The sequence below is a fragment of the Notechis scutatus genome, chromosome 1 (assembly GCF_049901735.1).
Source record: "Notechis scutatus isolate UNSWTSFEM ecotype Mainland chromosome 1, rNotScu1.2, whole genome shotgun sequence".
NCBI lineage: Eukaryota > Metazoa > Chordata > Lepidosauria > Squamata > Elapidae > Notechis > Notechis scutatus.
This window is the reverse complement of record NC_142009.1, coordinates 11,442,388-11,462,916: the sequence shown is the minus strand read 5'-3', so window position 1 is coordinate 11,462,916 and position 20,529 is coordinate 11,442,388. Positions and strand designations below refer to the sequence as shown.

Here is a 20,529-nt window from a genome sequence, read left to right as displayed (position 1 = left end):
AAAACTGGGGTGGGAAGAGTGGCAGCTACAGAAGCCAGAGAGTAGCTGCCACTCTTCCCACCCCAGTTTTTCTACTCTGCTACTTAAAAAAACACTTCATCGGTTTGGCACATCAGAAGTTCCTTGTTCAAGGAGATGCAGGAGTTCCTCTTTTATACAGTCCCTGACTTACAATCATTCAAAGTTACAACATCATTGGAAAAAAGCGACTTAAACCCTGTCCTTGCACTTACAACTGTACCAATAAAGGAGAATATTTGTAGGTCAGGGTTGAAATGAGGGATCTTTGGCGGCCTCTGAGCTTAGTTGTTTTCTTGCAGCTGTTTCTTGCAGATGTCAGCACTGATGATATTATCTAGTTGGGTGATCAAACATCTGCAAGTAGTTATCACCGCTAGTTAGCAGTGGGATTTTCTCTCTGTTTTGTTTGTATAAAATGAGAATGAGACAGTTGAAGTGTCCTGAGGTCAGGTGATCACCTTTTACGACCTTCTGACAAGCAAAAGCAATGGGGAAGCCAGATTCACTTAACAACTGTGTTACTGACTTAACCTGCAGTGATTCACTTCACAACTCCAGCAAGAAAGGTTGTAAAATGGGGCAAAGGTCATTTAGCAACTGTCTCACAAGAGAAATTTTGAGATAAATTGTGGTCGTAAGTCAAGGGCTACCTATAAATGCACCCAGGAAACTGACATGCAGGATGGCTCTTCTCTATTACTGCTCCTCAGCAGTTAATGTTTAAGGCGGTGTTTTGCAACCAAGGCAACTTTTAAGTGGATGGACTTCAAGGCCCAGAATTTCCTGGACAATATGACTGGCTGGGGAATCCTGGGAAATGGTCCATCCATCTTAAAGTTGTCAAAGTTGAGAAACATTGGTTTAAATGATGTAGACTTGATTCAAGGAGGTAAGATGTGGGCATCAAAACTAACAATAGCCGTGGTTACTATTATTGATTTTTTCCTGCTTTCCCCCTCCCCCCAATAAATCAGGATGAGATGGAGTTAAATTGTGTGTTCAGAGATTTCTCTTAAGTTTGTCTGAAAAGTTGATTCAGCTTTAAAAAAAAAACATACCAGGATCAATCTTGAAAGGTTTAAGTCAATGGAAGGGGGAAGAAGTTTATTTTGTTATCCTTGCAGCCTCCTAAATAAAGTCTTAAATTCACTTGTTATTGATTTTCCAAGCTGGAAAGGATCTCTCAAGATCATGTCGTTCTAGCTTTATTAGGTAAAAGGACTCCAGAAGACATATCGGTCCGTGATGGATGTCCCTAAGGGTGACCTGGGCAGAAAAGGTTTCAGAAGTACATGGTCTGATTGTCTTGAGTTAGGGATCTCAAAAGATTTAAGAATACATGTAGTCCTCAACTTACAACCATTTGTTTAGTGACCATTTGAAGTCTACAACTGGGACTCACATTTACTGCAGAGCATCTTCATGATCACAATTTGTGCACTTGGCAATTCACAGTGTCCATTTGCAACCTTCCCAACCAGTTTTCAACAAGTAAACTTAAGGGGAGAAGCCAGATTCACTGAATGACCATGATATTCACTTGGCTAGAGAAGAGCTGTTTAATCATCCTGGCCCTTGGTGATTCTTTTTTGCCGGATTTTGGGGTATTTGTATTGTATTTTTCTGAGTATGTATGAATCTTTTCTCTTTTTTAAATTGATTCTTGCTCCTGGGATGCAAACTACCCAAAGTTATTTGGGAATCCAACAGCCTCCAAAACCAGCAAGCCAACAAGATATTTGTCATGGTCAACCTGTCTAAGGAAATAATAAGAGTTAGCTAGCAAGATTCGAGAGTTGTTAAAACAAATCATTGTAGTTATTAAGTGACTCCTGCAGTTGTTAAGAGAATCTGGATTCTCTCGTTAACTCTGCTTGTCGGAAGCCATCTGGGAAGCCCCAAAGGTGATTTTTCAAGATGCAACTGGACTTTCTGGTTTTTCTCAGAAGACGTTTCGCTTCTTATCCAGGAAGCTTCTTCAGCTCTTGAAGAAGATTCTTGGATGAGAAGCAAAAAGTCTTCCGAGAAAAACCAGGGAAATCCAGTTGCCTCTTGAAAAAGCACCTTTGGGACAACCATGATCTGGATAACTGAGAATCTCCCTAGACCAGGGATCCCCAACCTTTTCGGCGCCGCGGCCCGGTTCCGGCGTCAGCTGAGCGCCGCCATCTTTTTGACGAAAAATCACTTCCGGTGATGTCACCGGAAGTGATTTTTCGTCAAAAAAGCGGCGCCGCTTCTGGTGAGCTTTTTCGGGTAGAAATGGCTTCGCTGGCGCCGCCATCTTTTTGACGAAAAATTGCTTTTTTACCAAAAAAGATGGCGGCGCCCAGCAACCAGCGGCCCGGTAAGGCTTGTTCCGCGGCCCGGTACCGGTCCGCGGACCGGCGGTTGGGGACCCTGCCCTATACCATCCGGGAAGGTTACAAATCGTGATCACATGACCCCAGAACACTGCAACCATCATCAGTTGCCAAACACCTGAATTTTGATCATGTGACCCTGGGGATGCTGTAGTGGTCGTGATTGTGAAAATCGGTCGTACGTCACTTTTTTCAGTGCCCTTGTAACTTTGAATGGTCACTAAACAATTTAGTTGTAAGCCGAGGACTAACTGTACAAAAGAATGGGGAGCAGAATCAGTTTTCCTAAAGGAATGAAATTGGGAGAAATAAGGTACAAAGGGAGAGATCTAGAAGAGAAGCAGATTTGCATGCTCCTTCCCTTGTTTTCATTTTTAGAGTGCCCCTGTGTGTCTTTGTGAGAGAAACAAAAATGTCCCCAGGACATTGAAGGAGGATTATTTGGAACTTGCTTCGACAGCATTATCTCTGAGCAATCTCTCTCTTTTCCCCCCACTTGGTACCTCACCCTCCCTTTCCTCCTTTGCATTCTGTTTTTAAAAGAAAGACGGGGAATTTGACTTCCAGCAAATCTTGATAAATAAAAGTAATTGTCTAGGTATGGCCAATTGGTATAATCACTCTGTTTATTGGAGGAGACAGGAATGATGTTGGTGGTGAGATATCGTCTAAGCTCCGGTTCAGGATAATGTTTTTCTAAGGAGAAAAATAGCCTTTCATTGTTCTGTACGGATGCCAGGAATTCGCTTCTGTGGCTGACCTCTGAAATTCTAATTGACATTTTTATCTGCCCGATATAAAGATGATTAAGCATTGTTGCCATTGTTTGTTTATTGCTGTCTGGCTCAAGCAAAACAAAGTCATGCGTGCTTTTATTTAGTTTTGTTCTTTCTTTCTTTCTTTCTTTCTTTCTTTCTTTCTTTCTTTCTTTCTTTCTTTCTTTCTTTCTTTCTTTCTTTCTTTCTTTCCTTCCTTCCTTCCTTCCTTCCTTCCTTCCTTCCTTCCTTCCTTCCTTCCTTCCTTCTTTTTTTTTTTTTGAAGAATAAACTCCAGGATGTTTACCAAAAATTGGATTTAGAAGAGGCAGTTCGATTACCTAATTTGGCAATAGGCTCTGTTTCTTTTGGCTGAGGTCCCGCTTTCCAGGTTCGGCTTCTCAACCCCCAGTTTTAAATATCCCTGTAAAGGAACTTTGGCTCTTTTCGTTTCCAAGTGACACCGCAGGGCACATTTTATGACTCCTGCTTCTTAACCATCCTCCAAACAAGACGCCATGACTTGCAGAAGACAGAAATTGCATTTGAGCATTTGACCTCCTTGGTGACCTCTTATTCCCCATCTGTATACATAACCTAACCCTTCTTGATAACCATGCTGTGGCACCAAACATATTATCAATTATCTACAATATTGTTTCTCAACCTGAGCATCTTGAAGATGTGTGGTTATCAACTCCCAGGATTCCCCAGCCACACATCTTCAAGATGGCCGGGTTGAGAAATATCGAGGATTAGCTGTTGACAGTCTGATCAAATTTGGTTTCTGAACATGGGCTAGGAATCATGTGGACACTTTCCTGCTTTTTAGTTTTGCTCTTTGCAAAGTCAAATTAGAGCCGTGTTGGTGTAGTTGTTTAAGGTATCAGGCTAGAAACTGGGGAGACTGTGAGTTCTAGTCCTGCCTTAGGCATGAAAGCCAGTTGGGTGACTTCGGACCAATCACTAGGAGACTGTAAGTTCTAGTCCTGCCTCTGGCATGAAGCCAGCTTGGTGTCCTTGGGCTAGTCACTTTCTCTCAGCCCTAGGAGCTGTAGCAATGGCTTTGACCAGAGTCCAGTCCAGTCCAATTTCCCTAAAGAGTGGCACAAAATTTCTCATCTGTCTTGCAAAAAGACAACTGTCAGTTGCAGGAGAAGGGGAGAATTTACACTCTCTCCCCACCCCTTTCTAATTCACCATTTAATTCATTTTCCACCAAGGTTGAGAAACCCAGTGCTTTTCATTAATGTTATTTAATTGAAAATTAAGAGAGGAAATTAAGCAAGGATTCATTAAAGCCTTGAAGACTTCTCTCTTATTTCATTCTTCTTAGGGATCATTTAGAAGAGCCATGAGTACTGCCTTTCATTAAACCTTCTGCTCTGACTCTAGTCTCCTTTTTTATTTTATATTTATTTATATATGCCCCACCCTTATTGTTTTTTTTAAAATAAGGTAGCAAACATACCTAATACTCCTTCCTCCTCCTTTCCCACACTACAGCAACAACCCTGTGAGGTGAATTGAGGTGAAAGAGAATGATTGGCCCAAAGTCACCCAACTGGCTTTCATGCCTAAGGCAGGATTGAACTCACTGTCTCCTGATGATTGGCCCAAATTTCATCAGGGTTGAGAAACACGGGTCTACAAAATAGTGTGGATTAGTTCTTGAAAGTACTTACTGTCTCCTGGCTTCTAGCCTGGTGCCTTAGCCATTAGACAAAGGTTCTTTGTTCCTCTTGTGCACACACACAACTACTTTAGACTGTAGTCATCTTTCCATTGATGCATTTGGTGCAAGAGGAAGGATTATCAGATCGTATCTGACAGGGGATGGTTTATAGAGACCCATCACCCATCTGCTTCTGTTCTTGACACGATGACCATTCTCCTGGGAAGCTCCAAAGGTTTCTTTGGTTGGTGTAACCAAGCAATCAGAACAGGTAGTCCTCAACTTACAACTCAGTTGGGACTGGAACTTCCATTGCTAGGTCATTCAGTTGTTAAGTAAATTGTGCCTGATTTTATGGCCTTTGTTGTGATCGTTAAGCAAATCCAGATTCTACCATTGACTTTTCTTATCAGAATCCCCTAAGGTTGCTAATGGAGATCACGTGACCCCGGGATGCTACAACCATTGTTAAATACATACTGGTTTCCAAATGCCCAAATTTTGATCATATGACACAGGGATATTGCAAAAATTACAAGTGCAAGGACCAACCACAGGTCACATTTTTCAGTGGTGTTGTAACTTTGAATGCTCATTAAACAAATGGTTGTAAGCTGAAGACTTTCTCTGAATATATTTTCCCTCTGAACTTTTATATGAGATAGGTTCCTTTCTGAAAACTCAGACCGTTGGTCAGTTTTCCCAAGTATTGTTGATACAGAGTTGAGGTGGCCCTTCAGACTTTCATGAGAGATTTTACAGCCCAACCAGGGATTGTTTCATGGCCTGTCTGCATACAATTAAGGACTCTAGAGTTTTACTCTACTCCCCACTGTTTATTCTCTTTTAAATAAATAAAAAGCCATGACGGTGAGCAGCACCTAGGCCAGGGGTGGGCAATTAATTTTCCCAAGAGGCCACATGAGAAACTGGAACTGTTGTACCAACAGCCAGTAAAGGTGCATAGGCATACGCACAGGTACATAGGTAAATTGGGGGGGACGGGGGGACGGTCACCTTCAAAATAAAAGCAATCCACACAGGCCAGACAGGGATAGCCTAAGGGCTGGATGTGGCCTGGGGGCCATAAGATTGCCCAGGTCTGACCTAGTCAATCCTGGTTGATCTTGAAAATTAACAATCTGATGACTGCTTAAATGGGAGACTATCTGGGAATTCCAGGGTTGTTGGCGAGTTCAAGCAATAGCACAACAACAACATAATGCTGCCAGGAAATGTCCTCCTTTCACTGGAAGACTCCAAGTTGTAATACTGTACATAGTTGGTCCTTTACTCCTACTTCAGAATGCACATTTCTACTCTCTAAGAATTCTGGGTGTCAGCAAAAGAGAATATTTTTAGCTCAGGGTTGAACCAAGGAGCCCTTGGTACTTGCTGAGGTTGGTGGTTTTGTTGCAGATGTTTTATTCCCCAAACTAGGTAACCAACAATGTTCCTTTTTCAAGAAAATCACCAAGCTCAGAGACCACCAAGGACTCCTAAATTCTGGGTGTTTTAATCCCAATAGATTTGAGGAACCTCATATTCAGAGAGAACATTTCATTCTCTCCCAAAATGTTATGAATTTGTACTACATTCAACTGGAAGAAGAAAAAAAACCCCACAAGTCATATCAGGATCAGAGAGTGAAAAACAGTTTCAAAGATTAACTAATCCAGCCCCCTCCTAATTGATTGCTCTCGAGTATTATTAGACTGACCTTTCCCAACCTAAGTAACCTCCAGATGGGAACAGTAGTCCAACATACCTGGAGATAACCAACCTGGGAGACGCTGGGTTAAAATTCCTTGTCAAACTTTATTTGCTCATTAATGAGAGTTTGAATGGAAGGCCTGGGGTTTTCATGAAGGTCCCCTGTGATCCTTCTACCATTAAGATATTTTAATTCCTGAATTTGACTCACTGCTTTGCATTTTGCTTGGTCCCTGAAGAAGATTCATACAGTGGGAACTTACCGAAGACTAATCTGAACAATTAGTGAGTGCCACTAATGGTTCCACTTACTTGACTTCTCCCTCCTGTTCAGTGCATCTCCACCTGGAGTGCAGAATAATTGTCCATCTTGTTTTCATCTTACTGCCTGTCATACTTCATTGCTTAAATTTATACCAGCAGTGGGAATTAACTTCCAGAAAATTGGAAGGAAAGACCAAGCACTTGGAATCCTATAGCTAGCAGTCAAAAATACAGATTGATTGATTGATTGATTGATTGATTCCTTCCTTCCTTCCTTCCTTCCTTCCTTCCTTCCTTCCTTCCTTCCTTCCTTCCTTCCTTCCTTCCTTCCTTCCTTCCTTCCTTCCTTCCTTCCTTGTCTGTAACAACACTGAGAGCTTCACTATCTTGTTTTTAGTTTATTTTTTTTAAGTGTTGCCATGAAATCCCTTCCTCTTTCAAGACTTGTTGTCAGGTAGGAAAGATGGGGTCAGGTTTATTGCTTAAAACACAATAGAGCCACAGTTCTAATTAATTAAAAGATTCATTTTACTTGGAGGGGGTTATCCAGAAGATGTAATGTATGTGATACTTGGGGGACTGAGTAACACCAAGTGATGCTGATTGAATTTAAACAGATCCTTTTCTCCTTTCTTCCTCTCTGTTATGAATTAATTAAGTGAACATTATTGCTGTTTGTACAGTCTCAGAACTGCAAAAGCAGTGATCTTATCAGTCTGCAGTTTCAAGTCATGTGGGATGATTTCAAAACATCAATTGGTAGAAATCCAAGTGTGCAGGGGGAAAGTACTAACACAACATTTACATAGTCAAATTTAATGCAATGAATGGTATTAAAGATGCCAAGTGTAATAAATCAGCAGCTAGCCTTGAAAAAAGCAGATAGATCCCCTCCAGCATTGAGGGAAATGTTACATAAAATATTTTAACATACTGAACAATTTGTTCTACATTGTCATTTCTGAGTGTTGTTTTTAATGGATTTGGAGGAGAGAAGAGCGCCAGCTAGCATTTCAGTTCAGCATGGGAATGTCTTTCTTCTTTTTCTTCTTGTTTTTCACAGAAGCATTCAAGGAATGTGGAAGACTTTGGCTTACCTGTCCTCAAAAGGCAGAGTGCCCACCCCCACATGTTAGGGTTGGTCCCCACTTAATACGTGACAAAAATAAAGACCATTTTGAAGCCACTGGAGATGCCCCCTTACGGTTACCGCTCAACATGGCTGCAAATTGCAGCTACCCATGGGGGTGGTTGTCCTTTGTCAGGTGGCCTCCAGATGTATCAGGATGACCAAAGCTATCTTTTAAAGATAAAATGGGTTAATATTAGCTGCATGATTGCAAGATCACTTTTTTTTCTCTTCAAGCTATAATTGGCTTCCTGGCTCTTCTTCTTTTATAGACAGGCATTATTCATGTATTGTGAATTTGATGAAACAGTTACACCTAAATACTCACCTCTGGGTCAAATGGCCACACCTGAATCGGCACCTTCCTTCAAGGGTCTGGAATTTAAAAAAAAAAACAACCCACTTTTTTTTAAAAAAAAATTCAAAAATAGGAGCATTTACTGCTATTTCCAGTAATTAGGGGAAAGATAGAGTGCAAATAGGTTTTCAACAAAAGTGGTGAAAACAATGTAAAAATTGCACACACTTTTTCAATTAATGTTTTTACAGTAGATTCTAACTCATTATTGTCCGTACAGTTCTTATTATCTTCATCTGAGAAAGAGGGAAGAAGGGAGGGAGGGAGGAAGAGGAGAGAGAGAGAGAGAGGGAGGGAGAGGGAGAGGGGGAGAGGGAGAGAGAGAGGAGAGAGAGAGAGAGAGAGAGAGAGAGAGAGAGAGAGAGAGAGAGAGAGAAATCCAGATATCAATTTTAAGTATATTCCAGGGCAGAGCAATCTGGAATCCACACCAGAAACACACACCTTAATCTCTTTTAGGGATCCTATCTTACTTAATTTATTGCAGTCCTTCACTGATGATAAAAGACAACAAGTTATTCAGGTCTCCCTGGGAGATGTTAGCTAATATCCAACCCCCAGGCAGCAGCCCACTACCATGCCATAGCCTATTAGAGACCAGGCCGTATGAGAGGCAGGCCGACGTGCATCTCCATGCGCAGCTCAACTCACACAAGCAGTGAGCCAGTGTGCATGAGTGCCAGCCCGCAACTTGTGGCCCCGTTCCCCTCTGCCCCGTCTGTAGCCAGGCTGCCAAGCCACAAAGATTGGGGACCGCTGGGCTAGTAGACTAAGAATTTAAACCAGGGGAGATCTATCTTTTGGCTAAGGGTCCTTCTATGGGAACACAGCTAGCATTAATAGACCACTGCTCTTTGCTGTAAGGTAAAGGTAAAGGAGCCTCTCCAGATATACTCCACTTGTCCTTGCCAACTGTAGAGGGCGGTGCTCATCTCTGTTTCGAGGTCATTGAATCTAGCACTGTCTGCAGACATTTTCACGATCATGTGGCCAGTGTGACATCATGGAGTGCTATTAGGACGCTGGGTTTGTCGGCTGGAAAGTCGGCAGCCCAGGTTTGAGACCCAAGCGCTGTGCAGTGTGGTGAGCTCCAAGCCTAACAGCTTGAAAGCATGCAAATGTGAGTAGATAAATTAGTACCACTTTGATGGGAAGGTCACAGCACTTCATGACAACTATTTGCTGTAACAGTTGCACAGACTTTTCACATTGCAGTTCTTCAGTGTGTATATTCCACCGTTCCTCTACACTTCATCCATGCCCTTTAACCTTACAGGTACTCCTTAAGTTACAACCATAGTGGCGCTTGCCTATTAGGGTCATAATAGTCATAAAATGGATCCAATTTTATGATCCTTTTTCTGGTGGTTGTTAAACAATTGCGGCAGCCATAAAACCAACACAATGGTCATTAAATTAACTCATTCTTTGCCATGGTGCAGCCTTGCTGAAAACTGGAAGAAAATGCTGGTTTTCAGCAAAACCATCATAAAATGCAATTACATGACGGCGGGTTGTCACAAATGGCCTTAAGTGCAGCAGTGTTGCCAAGTACAATAACATGACTGCGAGGAGAGCGTCATTAGAATGTCAGATCTAGATTGTAAGTCACCCTTTTTAGGTAGATCGTAACTTTGAAGGGCCGTTAAGCGACCAATCATTAATCAGGACTACCTATGTTTAATTGTCCCAGTGGGAGATCTCTGGAAGTACCAGAGTTGTAGGCTAGACTGAAAAGTTCAAAAATTTCCTGTAAGAAGGCGGTGACCCAACCACTTCCATATTGTTGCCAATAAAATTTTATGCAAGTGATCACCAGGAGTGATGGCCAGCTTGAGTTTGATAGATTTTGGGACAGCGTACAATCTCAAACTATATGAAGCAAGAGCTGTTTTCCTTGCTCATTTATTTATTTTTAAACAGTTTCTTGAGAAATGTAAAATGCTTCTCTGATGCACTTAGACTTGTATACCACTTCACAGTGCTTTATAGACCACTCTAAGCGGTTTACAGAGTCAGCATATCACCAGGGGTGGGATTCAAAAATCCCAGCAATTGGTTCCCTGCCCAGTTGCTGGGTGAGCATAGCCATGGTGGGCGGGGCCTACCGGAATTTCCAGTAGGCCTGTTTTTTGCCTTCCCAAAGGTCCGGAGGCTTCCCTCGGGCCTCTGGGAGGGTGAAAATGGCCTCTCCCGGACTCTGGAGACCTTCCGGAAGCAGGAAACTGGCCCGTGACTTTATGTACTTCTGGAAGGCCCGTTTTCCCCCCTTCCAGAGCCTCTGCGCGGACCCTGCACTTAACCTGCATCGAAAATGGGCCACGTGGAGATTCTGGGGAGGGGAGGGGAGGGATGGGCGGGGCCAACCGATTGGTTCAAATACCGGTTTGGCGAACCAGATGCAAATTTAACATCCGGTTTGCCGGAATCAGTAGAGTCCCACCCCTGCATATCGCCCCCAACAGTCTGGCTCCTCATTTTACTCACCTTGGAAGGATGGAAGGCTGAGTCAACCTTGAGCTGGTGAAAACTGAACTGCCAAACTGCCGGCAGTCGACAGAAGTAACCTGCAGTACTGCATTTTAACCACTGTGCCACTGCGGCTCAAATATGGGTAGTCCTCAACTTACAGCCACTCAGTTAGGGACAGAGCTTGTAAGGGCACTGAAAAAAGTGGTTTATGACCAGTTTTCAGATTTATGACCATTGCAGCATCCCAACGATCACATAATCAAAATTCGGATGCTTGGCAACTGACTCCTGTTTGTGACAGTTGTAGTGTCCCAGGGTCATGCAATCACTTTTTGCAACCTTCTGACAAGCACAGTCAATGGGGAGAGACAAGATTCAGTTAACAATCAGGTTACTAACTTAACAACTGCAGTGATTCCCTTAGCAACTGTGGCAAGAAAGGTCGTAAAATGGAGCAAAATTCATTTAACTACTGTCTCGCCTAACAACAGAAATTTGGGGCTCTGTTGTGGTCGTAATTTGAGGACTACCTATAATGGCAATATAATAGCATTACTTATCAGCATGAAATATTCCCACCCCCGTCTTTCTTTCTCTCCCTCCCTCCCTCCCTCTCTCAAATTTTTCTGTTTTTTATAAGCATAGTTAATGGCATAATGGTATTATAGGGATATATTGCTAAACCATTATAATGCTATAAGATATTTTTCTGTATCATTACTGGACTATAGTGCAATACTATTAAATGCCATAATGTGTTTTCCAGAAGACTATAGAGACACAGCAGTATATCATGCCGTAATGCTCTCTCTCTTTTTTTTTTAATCATTACCAAACAGACCTTTCTAGTCACTATCATTAGCTACCTGGGAAGTTTTTCATCATTAAAAGCGGGTATATTGTATTAGAGGAACTGAATACTGTTTCATTCAAGTGGTATTTTCTTGTTACAATATTTTTAAAAACAACCATGGCTGGGAAGTGATTTAATACTAATTTAAAAGTCTCATCTTCCCAGTAGATCACTGCTAGCCAAACCTGTTAAACAGTATGAATTGGAATTGCACCAGACATCTCTTGAAGGCTGGTGCGGTTGATGAAGTGACTCAGATTAGCTTTGCAATTGGATCGTGAATTCAGATCTCTACCGTTGTGGAGAGGAATGGTCTCTCTTTCCCCCCCCTCCAACCCCCCATTTTAATGTCCCCAGGGTCACGTGAGCCCCCTTTGTGACCTTCTGACAGGACTTACCTGTACATATGTTTGAGTCCATTTTTCCCAATATACAGGTAGTCCTCGACTTACAGCCATAACTGAGCCTTACATTTCTGTATGTCTCACTTAGCAACATAAATTTTGGGCTCAATTGTCATTGTAAGTCAAGGACTACCTGAGTCCATTTTTCCCAATATACAGGTAGTCCTCCACTTATGACCATAATTGAGCCCCAAATTTATGTTGCTAAGTGTGACATTTGTTAACTGAGTTTTGCCCCATTTTATGAGCTTTCTGCAGTCAAGTTAAGTGAAAACCCACCAGATTTGTGCAATATTTAATGCGGCCGTTTCCAACTGGTGCCCAACAGAGACGATGGACTTCATATCCCAAATTCTCAAGGTAACACAGCGGTGAGATTATGGGCACTGAAGTCCAATACATAGAATAGATAACAGATAACAGATAATCAGGGTTGGAAGGGACCTTGTAGGTCATCTAGTCCAACCCCCCGCCCAAGCGGGTGACCCTACACCATTTCTGACAAATGGCAGTCCAATCTCTTCTTGAAAGTCTCAAGTGATGGCGCTCCCACAACTTCCAAGGGCAACTTCTGTTCCATTGGTTGATTGTTCTCACTGAAAGAAAATGGAAGGTTGATTTCAAAGTTGATCTTTATAAGGGGAGAGTGGAGAGGGATTATGCACAATGAAAATAACTGTTTTTGCAAATTCTCTGTTTGGTATCATAAAACATTTTGAATTGAGGGAGGAAATGAAAAGGGAAACATCAGGATATGGCACAGGCACCTTATTGTGTTGAAAACATTCAAATTAAGTACTTGATAACAATTTGCTAGGTACTTGGCAATCATGAGTGCCAAGCCAGAAAATAATATTGCTAAAATGATACCAATTCCTGTTGGCAGCAGGAAACGGAATGCAGTATTTCTTCCAAGAGATTTGATTAATTACAAATAGTAGTCCTTGACTTACGACCAAAATTGGAACCAGAACATCAATCACTAAACCTTATGGCTGTTCAGTGAGTTGTGCCTCATTTTATAACCTTTTTTGCTGCAGTCATTAAGTGAATCATTCACATCTGAATCCAGCTATCCCCAGTGTAATGGGATGTGCGGATGACCTTGGGGAAAGAAGGGAAGAGATGCTGTTTAGAAAACAGTCAAAGAAGAGAGAGAGGAGCCCTCGGTGGCCTAACAGTCAGAGAAAAAAACTTAAGAAGAATGGATCTAGCAATTAGAAGTGGCAGCAGGAAGTTTATACTTTAAGACTTGCAAGACTTCCCTAATGTAGGCTTACAATAAAGTAGAATTATCTACCTCATTGTGTTCCTTATGGGAAGACTGTCACCTATTAACTTTGCTTGTCAGAAGTCGCCTGGGAAGATTGCAAATGGCGATCATGTCATCCCTGGGATGTAAATACAGCACAGAGCAGAAGACACAAGCCTGAAGATGATGAATGAGACTTCATATATATATATATATTTTCTGAGGTTCGTTGCCTAGATACTTCCAATCTTACGCTGGAGAAAACCATCAATAACCGAAGATCCACACACACACACACACACACACACACACACACACACACACACATATATATATATATATATATATATATATATATATATATATATATATATATATATATATATACACCACACACACACACACAATCAATTATTGATGTTGTGCATCTTATCTTAAGCACATCTATTATTATTAAATTCTCGTTCATCTGAAAAGGATCAGGACTTAGCTGAATGAAATAGTAAAGAAGTTACGGTGATGGGGGAATGGACAAAGGAGGTAGATAGACACGCACACCACAAACTCTTTATAAAGAATGACACTCGCCAACTCGCCATGACCAATTTGCCACAGGACAACTCACCGTAGGGCAAGAGTTACACTGATGTCGAAGAAATAGTGGAATAGAATCATTAAAGAAAGGATGCCAAAGGAGGGACAGAATGAAATAGGAATGACAAAAATTAAAATATTTTTATAATTATTTTAAAGAGTTAGATTGAATAGTTGAAATGTCCCGCAACGAATTGTCTCGTGGTGAATTGGTCATGGCGAGCTGGCCGCAATGAGTTTGCCACGACGAGTTGGATGTCGTTGGCAAGTTGCCCGATTCTGCAGTTAGCAACCCACGCTTGAAAACTTCCAGCGACACAAGGAAGGTTTGTGCTTTTGCTTAAAGGAAGACCAGGTAACTAGAGCAGCGATTGATTGACTGATTGATGGATAAGAGTCTTACAGCAGGGACAATAGCAACCTTCCTTTGGGGTGTTGGTTCTTCAGTTTCAAAACTTCAGTGTTTACAAGCTGCTGTAGGGGAAGAAAAAAAAATTCAAATAAATAGGCCAGATGTTCTCACGATTACAGGATCTAATTCCTTTCTCATCGTATATTGCTGTCTCTCTCGTGTTCACGCACCCACCCACTCACATCGTACCAGCGCAGCCTGCAATTCACATCGCTACATATTAATCAACTCAATTAGCGGATGGAACTGTACTGGGGAAAACACGATAACAATTACGATCAATATAAAATAACTGACATGAAGCTGACAGAAAAACAAGAACCGACGCTTCAGATTTTAGATGGAGATGGAAATCCTCCCCAGATCAAATCCCAAAACAGAGAGATTGGCAAAAGAGTCTACTTGCACTGAGAGCTGTTTGATATACAGGTCATCCTCGATTTATGACTGGCCACTCAGTGTTACCAACCCCCAAAGATACTTGCAGCCTGGTTCGGAAATTCCGATCCCCATCCCCACATGGTCACAAAGCAGCATTTTTGGCATTCAGCAACCAGACTGCATTTATAGTGAATTGCAGTGCCCCACAGTTATGTGACCTTTATTTAAGACATTTGCACACACCAAAAAAGCATTTACTTCTGATTTTTGACAAAAATACCCCAAAGTGAACAGTATAATAATAATTGCTTAATGATTGCTATGTTAGCTTAATGACTGCCACAAAAATGTCATAAAACTGGGTCTCCTTCCCTTCTTGCTCCTCCTTCTCCTCCTTCTCTCAACCTTCTACTCCTTTTCTTCCTTTTCCTCCTCTTTCTCCTCCTCCTCCTTTTCTTCTCCTCTTCTTCCTCTTCTTCTCTTTTTCTTCTCTTCCCTTCTTCTTCTCCTCTTCCTTTTCCTCCTTCTTCTCTTTCTTCGCCCTCAACAGTTTTGCCTGCAGCATTGGGATAACGGGGTCAGGCCTTTCAAAATAGTGGCTGTGGCTTTTTTTTTTTTTTTTAAAGAATTAAAATAAAAATGAATATCAGAGAAAAAAGGCAGATAGACAAATGTGAGGCTAGTTTGGTTGTAGTGGGAAAGTAGCAGCTGCACTGAGGTGATGAGAGGACAGCTGCAATTCTGAAAATAGTCCTTGTATGAAGAAACAGATTTGATAAATAATAAAATAGTGATGAGAGCAAGGCACGCTTTTACCATCAAATGATTCTGGAAGGACCCAGGATTTACGGATAATAGTTTGAAAAAACCATGTATCAACTAACGTACAAAGAGTGCATTTATACAAGCTTCATATATGCGTATAATGTTCACAATTCATCCTCTTTTATAGCGGTATAAAACCAAATGGATTCTAATCATAAGGGCCAATGAAAATTGTATATGTGAAGTAGATTATTACTTCCTCGTTAGAATGTCCATAATATTATACTAGTACCGTTTAAACGATTCTCTAGTACTCTATTATTTTTGGTTTATGTGTATACCTGCCAGATCATAGAATTAAATCTATATAAAACAATTCAACTAATGTGCTCATATAGCCTTGGTTAAGTTACTTAATTTTTCCCCCCAGTAGGAAACACATTTTGTTCTGAGCAAACACTTGCGAGGTGGCAGTATTGATTCCATTTACAGTAATTTGAAAGGCAGGGGAGGGTTTTTTTAATTAATCCATCCTCTGTCCTTGTTTCCAGTGCAACAGAAACTATTGTCAGGACCATTCTTTTGTCCTGAGGGGACATTCAAGGGTACTCTTGGACTCTGCTATTACCAGAGAGCTCAGTGGACAGAGATAAAGCAGCTGCATTTCAACAGGATAGGCAAAGAAACAGGTTGCATGTCCCTGCTGCTTTGCAGAATCCTAAAATCATAGAGTTGGGAGAGACCTTGGAGGTCTTCTAGTGTAATTGACCTTTGAGAATGTTAGGTACTAATGCCACTCTATAAGTCGGAAGACCACATCTGGGATATTGCATCCACTTTTGGTCACCATACTATAAAAAAGATGTTTAGACTCTAGAAAAAGTGCAGAGAAGAGCAACCAAGATGATTAAGGGACTTGGAGGCTAAAACATACAATGAAGAGTTGTAGAAACTGGGCATGGCTAGTCTAGTGAAGAGAAGGACCAGGACAGACATGATAGCAATCTTCCAATATTTGAGGAGCTTCCAGAGAGAGGAGGGGATAAGAGCTATTTTCCAAGGCACCCAAAGGCCAGACAAGGAATAATGGATGGAAACGGATCAAGGAGAGGTTCAACCTAGAAATAAGGAGGAATTTTCTGACAATCAACCCATGGAACAGCTTGCCTTCAGAAGTTGTGGGAGCTTCATCATTGGAGGCTTTCAAGAAGAGATTGGACTGCCATCTGTCAGAAATGGTGTGGGCCAGGGTCCCTTCCAACTCTGTTAAGAATGACCTTGACGGAGAGGAAAAGGAGGAAGAGAAGGAGCAGCTGACTAGACTATGTCAGATAAGAGGCAGCTTGGCCTGCAGAAGGAATACAGGGAGCCCTCGCCTTTACAGTTCATTTAATGATTGTTCAAAGTTACAATGGCACTGAAAAAGTGACTCTCTTAGCAACATAAACTTTGGGCTCAATTGCATTCATAAGTCGAGGTCTACCTGTATATAAATGCATGGATTGGTTGAGGTTGGATTCTTGGATCCTGGTGGGGAAAGGAGAATTTTATATGTCTTCTTCTGCTGTCACCGCACGAATGTATTTCTTAAGGATCCAGCCTCCCAATAATCATTACCAGTAACGGAGGTTCTATGACCTTCCCTTCCTAGTCAATTATGCGACTGAACTCTTTATTGATCTTTTTAAAATAAAGTATGATATAAAGATCTTGGGGTTAGAACAGGGGTGGGGGGAGAAGGGGGGTAGGGCAACCAAAATGATCAGAGGCCTGGAGTAAACTCCCTTCTGATGACCAGTTCCCAGTGTTTTGATGTGATTTTAATAAGGCGAGAGCTGACTTGACAGAGCTTTGAAAAATCATACCCAATGCATGGAATGGAGAAGTTTTTCATCCTTCATAATAGCTAAGCATGGTTTAATGACTAGAGATCCAAGGCAGGCCAATGGAAGAAACCTTTTTTATGTTAATCTTCCAGGGCAGATGGGATTCACTTGGACCGTTTCAAAAGAAAAGAGGACAAATTGATAGAGATGACTGTCGTGAAGGCCATATGTTGCTCCCAGGATCAGAAGCGGCAGGTCTTTGAATCAATAAAGGATAATATTTGTAGCTCAGGGTTGAAATGAGGGGTTCTTAGTTTGGTTGTTTTCTTGCAGACCTTTCTTTACTCAAACCAGGCAATATCATCAGTGCTAGTACTGATGATGTTACTTAGTTTGGGTGATGAAACGTCTGCAAGAAAACATACAAACACGGAGAGCCCCAAAGACTTCCCACACCTCTGAATGCCCGTCTTGGAGAAACAGCGAGAGAACACCAGTGTGTGTCCAGCTTGTGAGCTTTTTCTATGGACATATGTGGCTACTGTAGAAAACAGGATGCTGGCCACTGAACTTCAGACATAAGCCAACATTAATTTGGGAAAGGTTTACTTCTAGCTGTTCTGACCAAGCTTTCCTGAGACCGTAATTAAGCACACGCTTAGTCCAAACAGTTCTTGTTTTACTTCAGTGCTGGGAATTATGTTCATTCCCAGCCCATAATGAATCCCAAACAGTCCCTCGAGATAAGCACCCACCTTTCTCTCCTTTGAATTGCTGCCAACAACTAAAGCGCCAAATTAACTGTAAAAAGCCAAACGAAGTACAAAGTCCACACAGAGCTTCAAGGTTTAATCTGAACAGAGCGAACGACTTTGCTTCCTGCAAAGGTTTCTCTACCTTTGCACTTCCTTCATATCTTAGGGGAGGGGCAATCACTTCCAAGCCTTACTCCCAAATCGGCCCTTTTGTCTTAACTGCTCTTGCTTTCCAGCAGCTCTGCGCACTGGGTACAGGCTCCCCTTATTCCTCTGCCTTGCTGCTGCCAGACTCTGGAGGCTCCAGAGTCAGCACACAACTCCCAGATGGTCGTGGCCCCATCTCTGCATTGGACACAGGACCTTCGTCCGAGTCCTCCCCAGACTCCTGGACTGATCCCCGTTCTTTCCCACTGTCTTAATTCCTCTGCCGTCTGCACAGGCTGCCAGCAAACCACAAGCATAGCAAACAATCAGAAGGTGTGTGGCACTGTAACATTATTAACAGTTATGGGGTGGATGCTTTTCTTTTTTGGCTATCATAGGCTTACCTACCTACAATGGAAACTTGTAGGACTGAGGGAAAGACAGATTCTTTTCTCCTCAACTGCATGGGGATCTAGGTTTATTAGCAGTTTTATTCAGTTTTGCCTGGATTTGTTAAGAGAAGAAAGGGAGGAGTTAACAATAACAGTAATGCAACCGTTTTAATACCATCTTGGTCTGCGTGTCAAGTCTTTTGCCATGGTGGTGTAGTGGTTAGAATGCAGTATTGCAGGCTGACTGTGCCCACTGCCAGGTGTTTGATCCTGACCGGCTCAAGGTTGACTCATCCTTCCATCCTTCCGAGGTTGGTAAAATGAGGACCCAGGTTGTTGGGGGCAATAGAGGCTGACTCTGGAAGCGTCTTAGAGAACTATGAAGCGGTATATAAGTCTTAAGCGCTATTGCTATTTATGACATATTTTCCAGAAATGCGTTTGGAAAACGCCCGTAGTGAACAATGAGTTTGCTTAACAACAGTGGCGTTCACTTAACAACTGCTGCAAAAAAAAAGTCATAAAATTGTATCCAGTCACACATAATCACCCACTTTATGACCATCTTGACTTACGGCCACAATTGCCTGCCTCGGTTGCCATCATTAAGCCAAGGGACTGCCTGTACTTTCTCTTTGCATCTCTCCCTCCTGGACTATAATTTCTAGGCTAAAATGACTGATCTCTCTCTGTGGATTCGCTGAACCTCTCGGAGAAGAGGGCTGGTACACACAAGTGCAGGGGGAGAAGGCTATTTGTGTTTGCAAGCTGTAATTTTAAGAATTCTCCTTGCAGTCAGTCGGACAAGCACATTGTTAAGCATTTCAGGATAAACCACTTTCCTTTTGCAGTCTGGGAAAGGAGTCAGTTTGTTTTGCTGTCCAAGTTCCACGCCCAACTAATTTTGGTATGTTTGTGAGTATGAGTGTGTGTGTGTGTGTGTGTGTGTGTGTGTGATTTTATTGCTGGGCTTGTTGTTACACCTTCCGTGTGCATGAAACCACAGGTACAAGCACAAGCCACAGGGCAAAAGCATCACCCTTGAGGAAGAGAACAGAGTCCAAATCCTGACAGCAGCCTGGCAGAAGGGCCTCGGAAGAATCAAACCAAACCTCCTTTTGCCCAAGATACCTCAGTTCCTTCTGCTTTACTATTACATCCGCTTTCCCTTTCTGATTTTTCATTGTTAAATCCATCCTTGGGAGCTCAAAGTCGTCTTGAGAAACAGATCCACGTAGTCTTCAGCATCCCGACTGCTGCTCCCACCATACCTTTCCTTTCCCAGATTCATTTCTGTTTTATATTCCCACTGTCTCATTTTTATAACTATTTTGATTTGTAAAATACTATGCTGTTACACAGTGTTTTCCCCCCTGTACTGATTTAGTATGCTCTTTCCGTTTGCCTTAAATCTTTGATAAATGCATTAGAAAAGAAGAAAGTGTTACCTGATACTATTATAAACTCTTGGCGGCCTGCCAGTGTGGGAGTTAGAATAACAGAAGCAAAAGTGATAGAGAGCTGGAGAACATCTGAAAGAATTACTAGTTCCCCTCAAAGGAGACAGAATTATTTAAGCAGGAACAGCTGACATGGGCTTAGCGTTGACTGAGAGTAATTTGGGTTGTTATGTTCATGAGACCCTTGTAGAAACCCAATTCCAAGTATTCAACACAAGTACAGCAAAAGGAAGAATATAAAAGAGAGCTACCATCTAGCCTCTTCAAACATCTGAGATGACAAAATGGCCGGAGTGATCTTGCAAGTGTTAATATTCAGCTTGTGACATTTGCAGATTATGACAGAATAGCAGAGTTTGAAGGGACCTTGGAGGTCTTCTAGTCCAACCCCTTGTTCAAGCAGAAGACTTTATTATCATACTGGACAAATGGCTGTCCAATATCTTCAGACAAACCTCTAGTGTTGGAACACCCACAATTTCTTAAGGCAAGCCATTCCACCGATTAATTGTTTTAACTGTCAGGAAATTTCAGCTTA

The 20,529-nt window shown here is 42.0% G+C and overlaps 1 protein-coding gene across 21 annotated transcripts in view; it reads left to right on the top strand.

Moving 5' to 3' along the window:
* The window catches only part of MSI2 (musashi RNA binding protein 2), a 574,150-nt gene that overhangs the window by 344,815 nt on the left and 208,806 nt on the right, over positions 1-20,529 (top strand). The window lies entirely within an intron of this gene.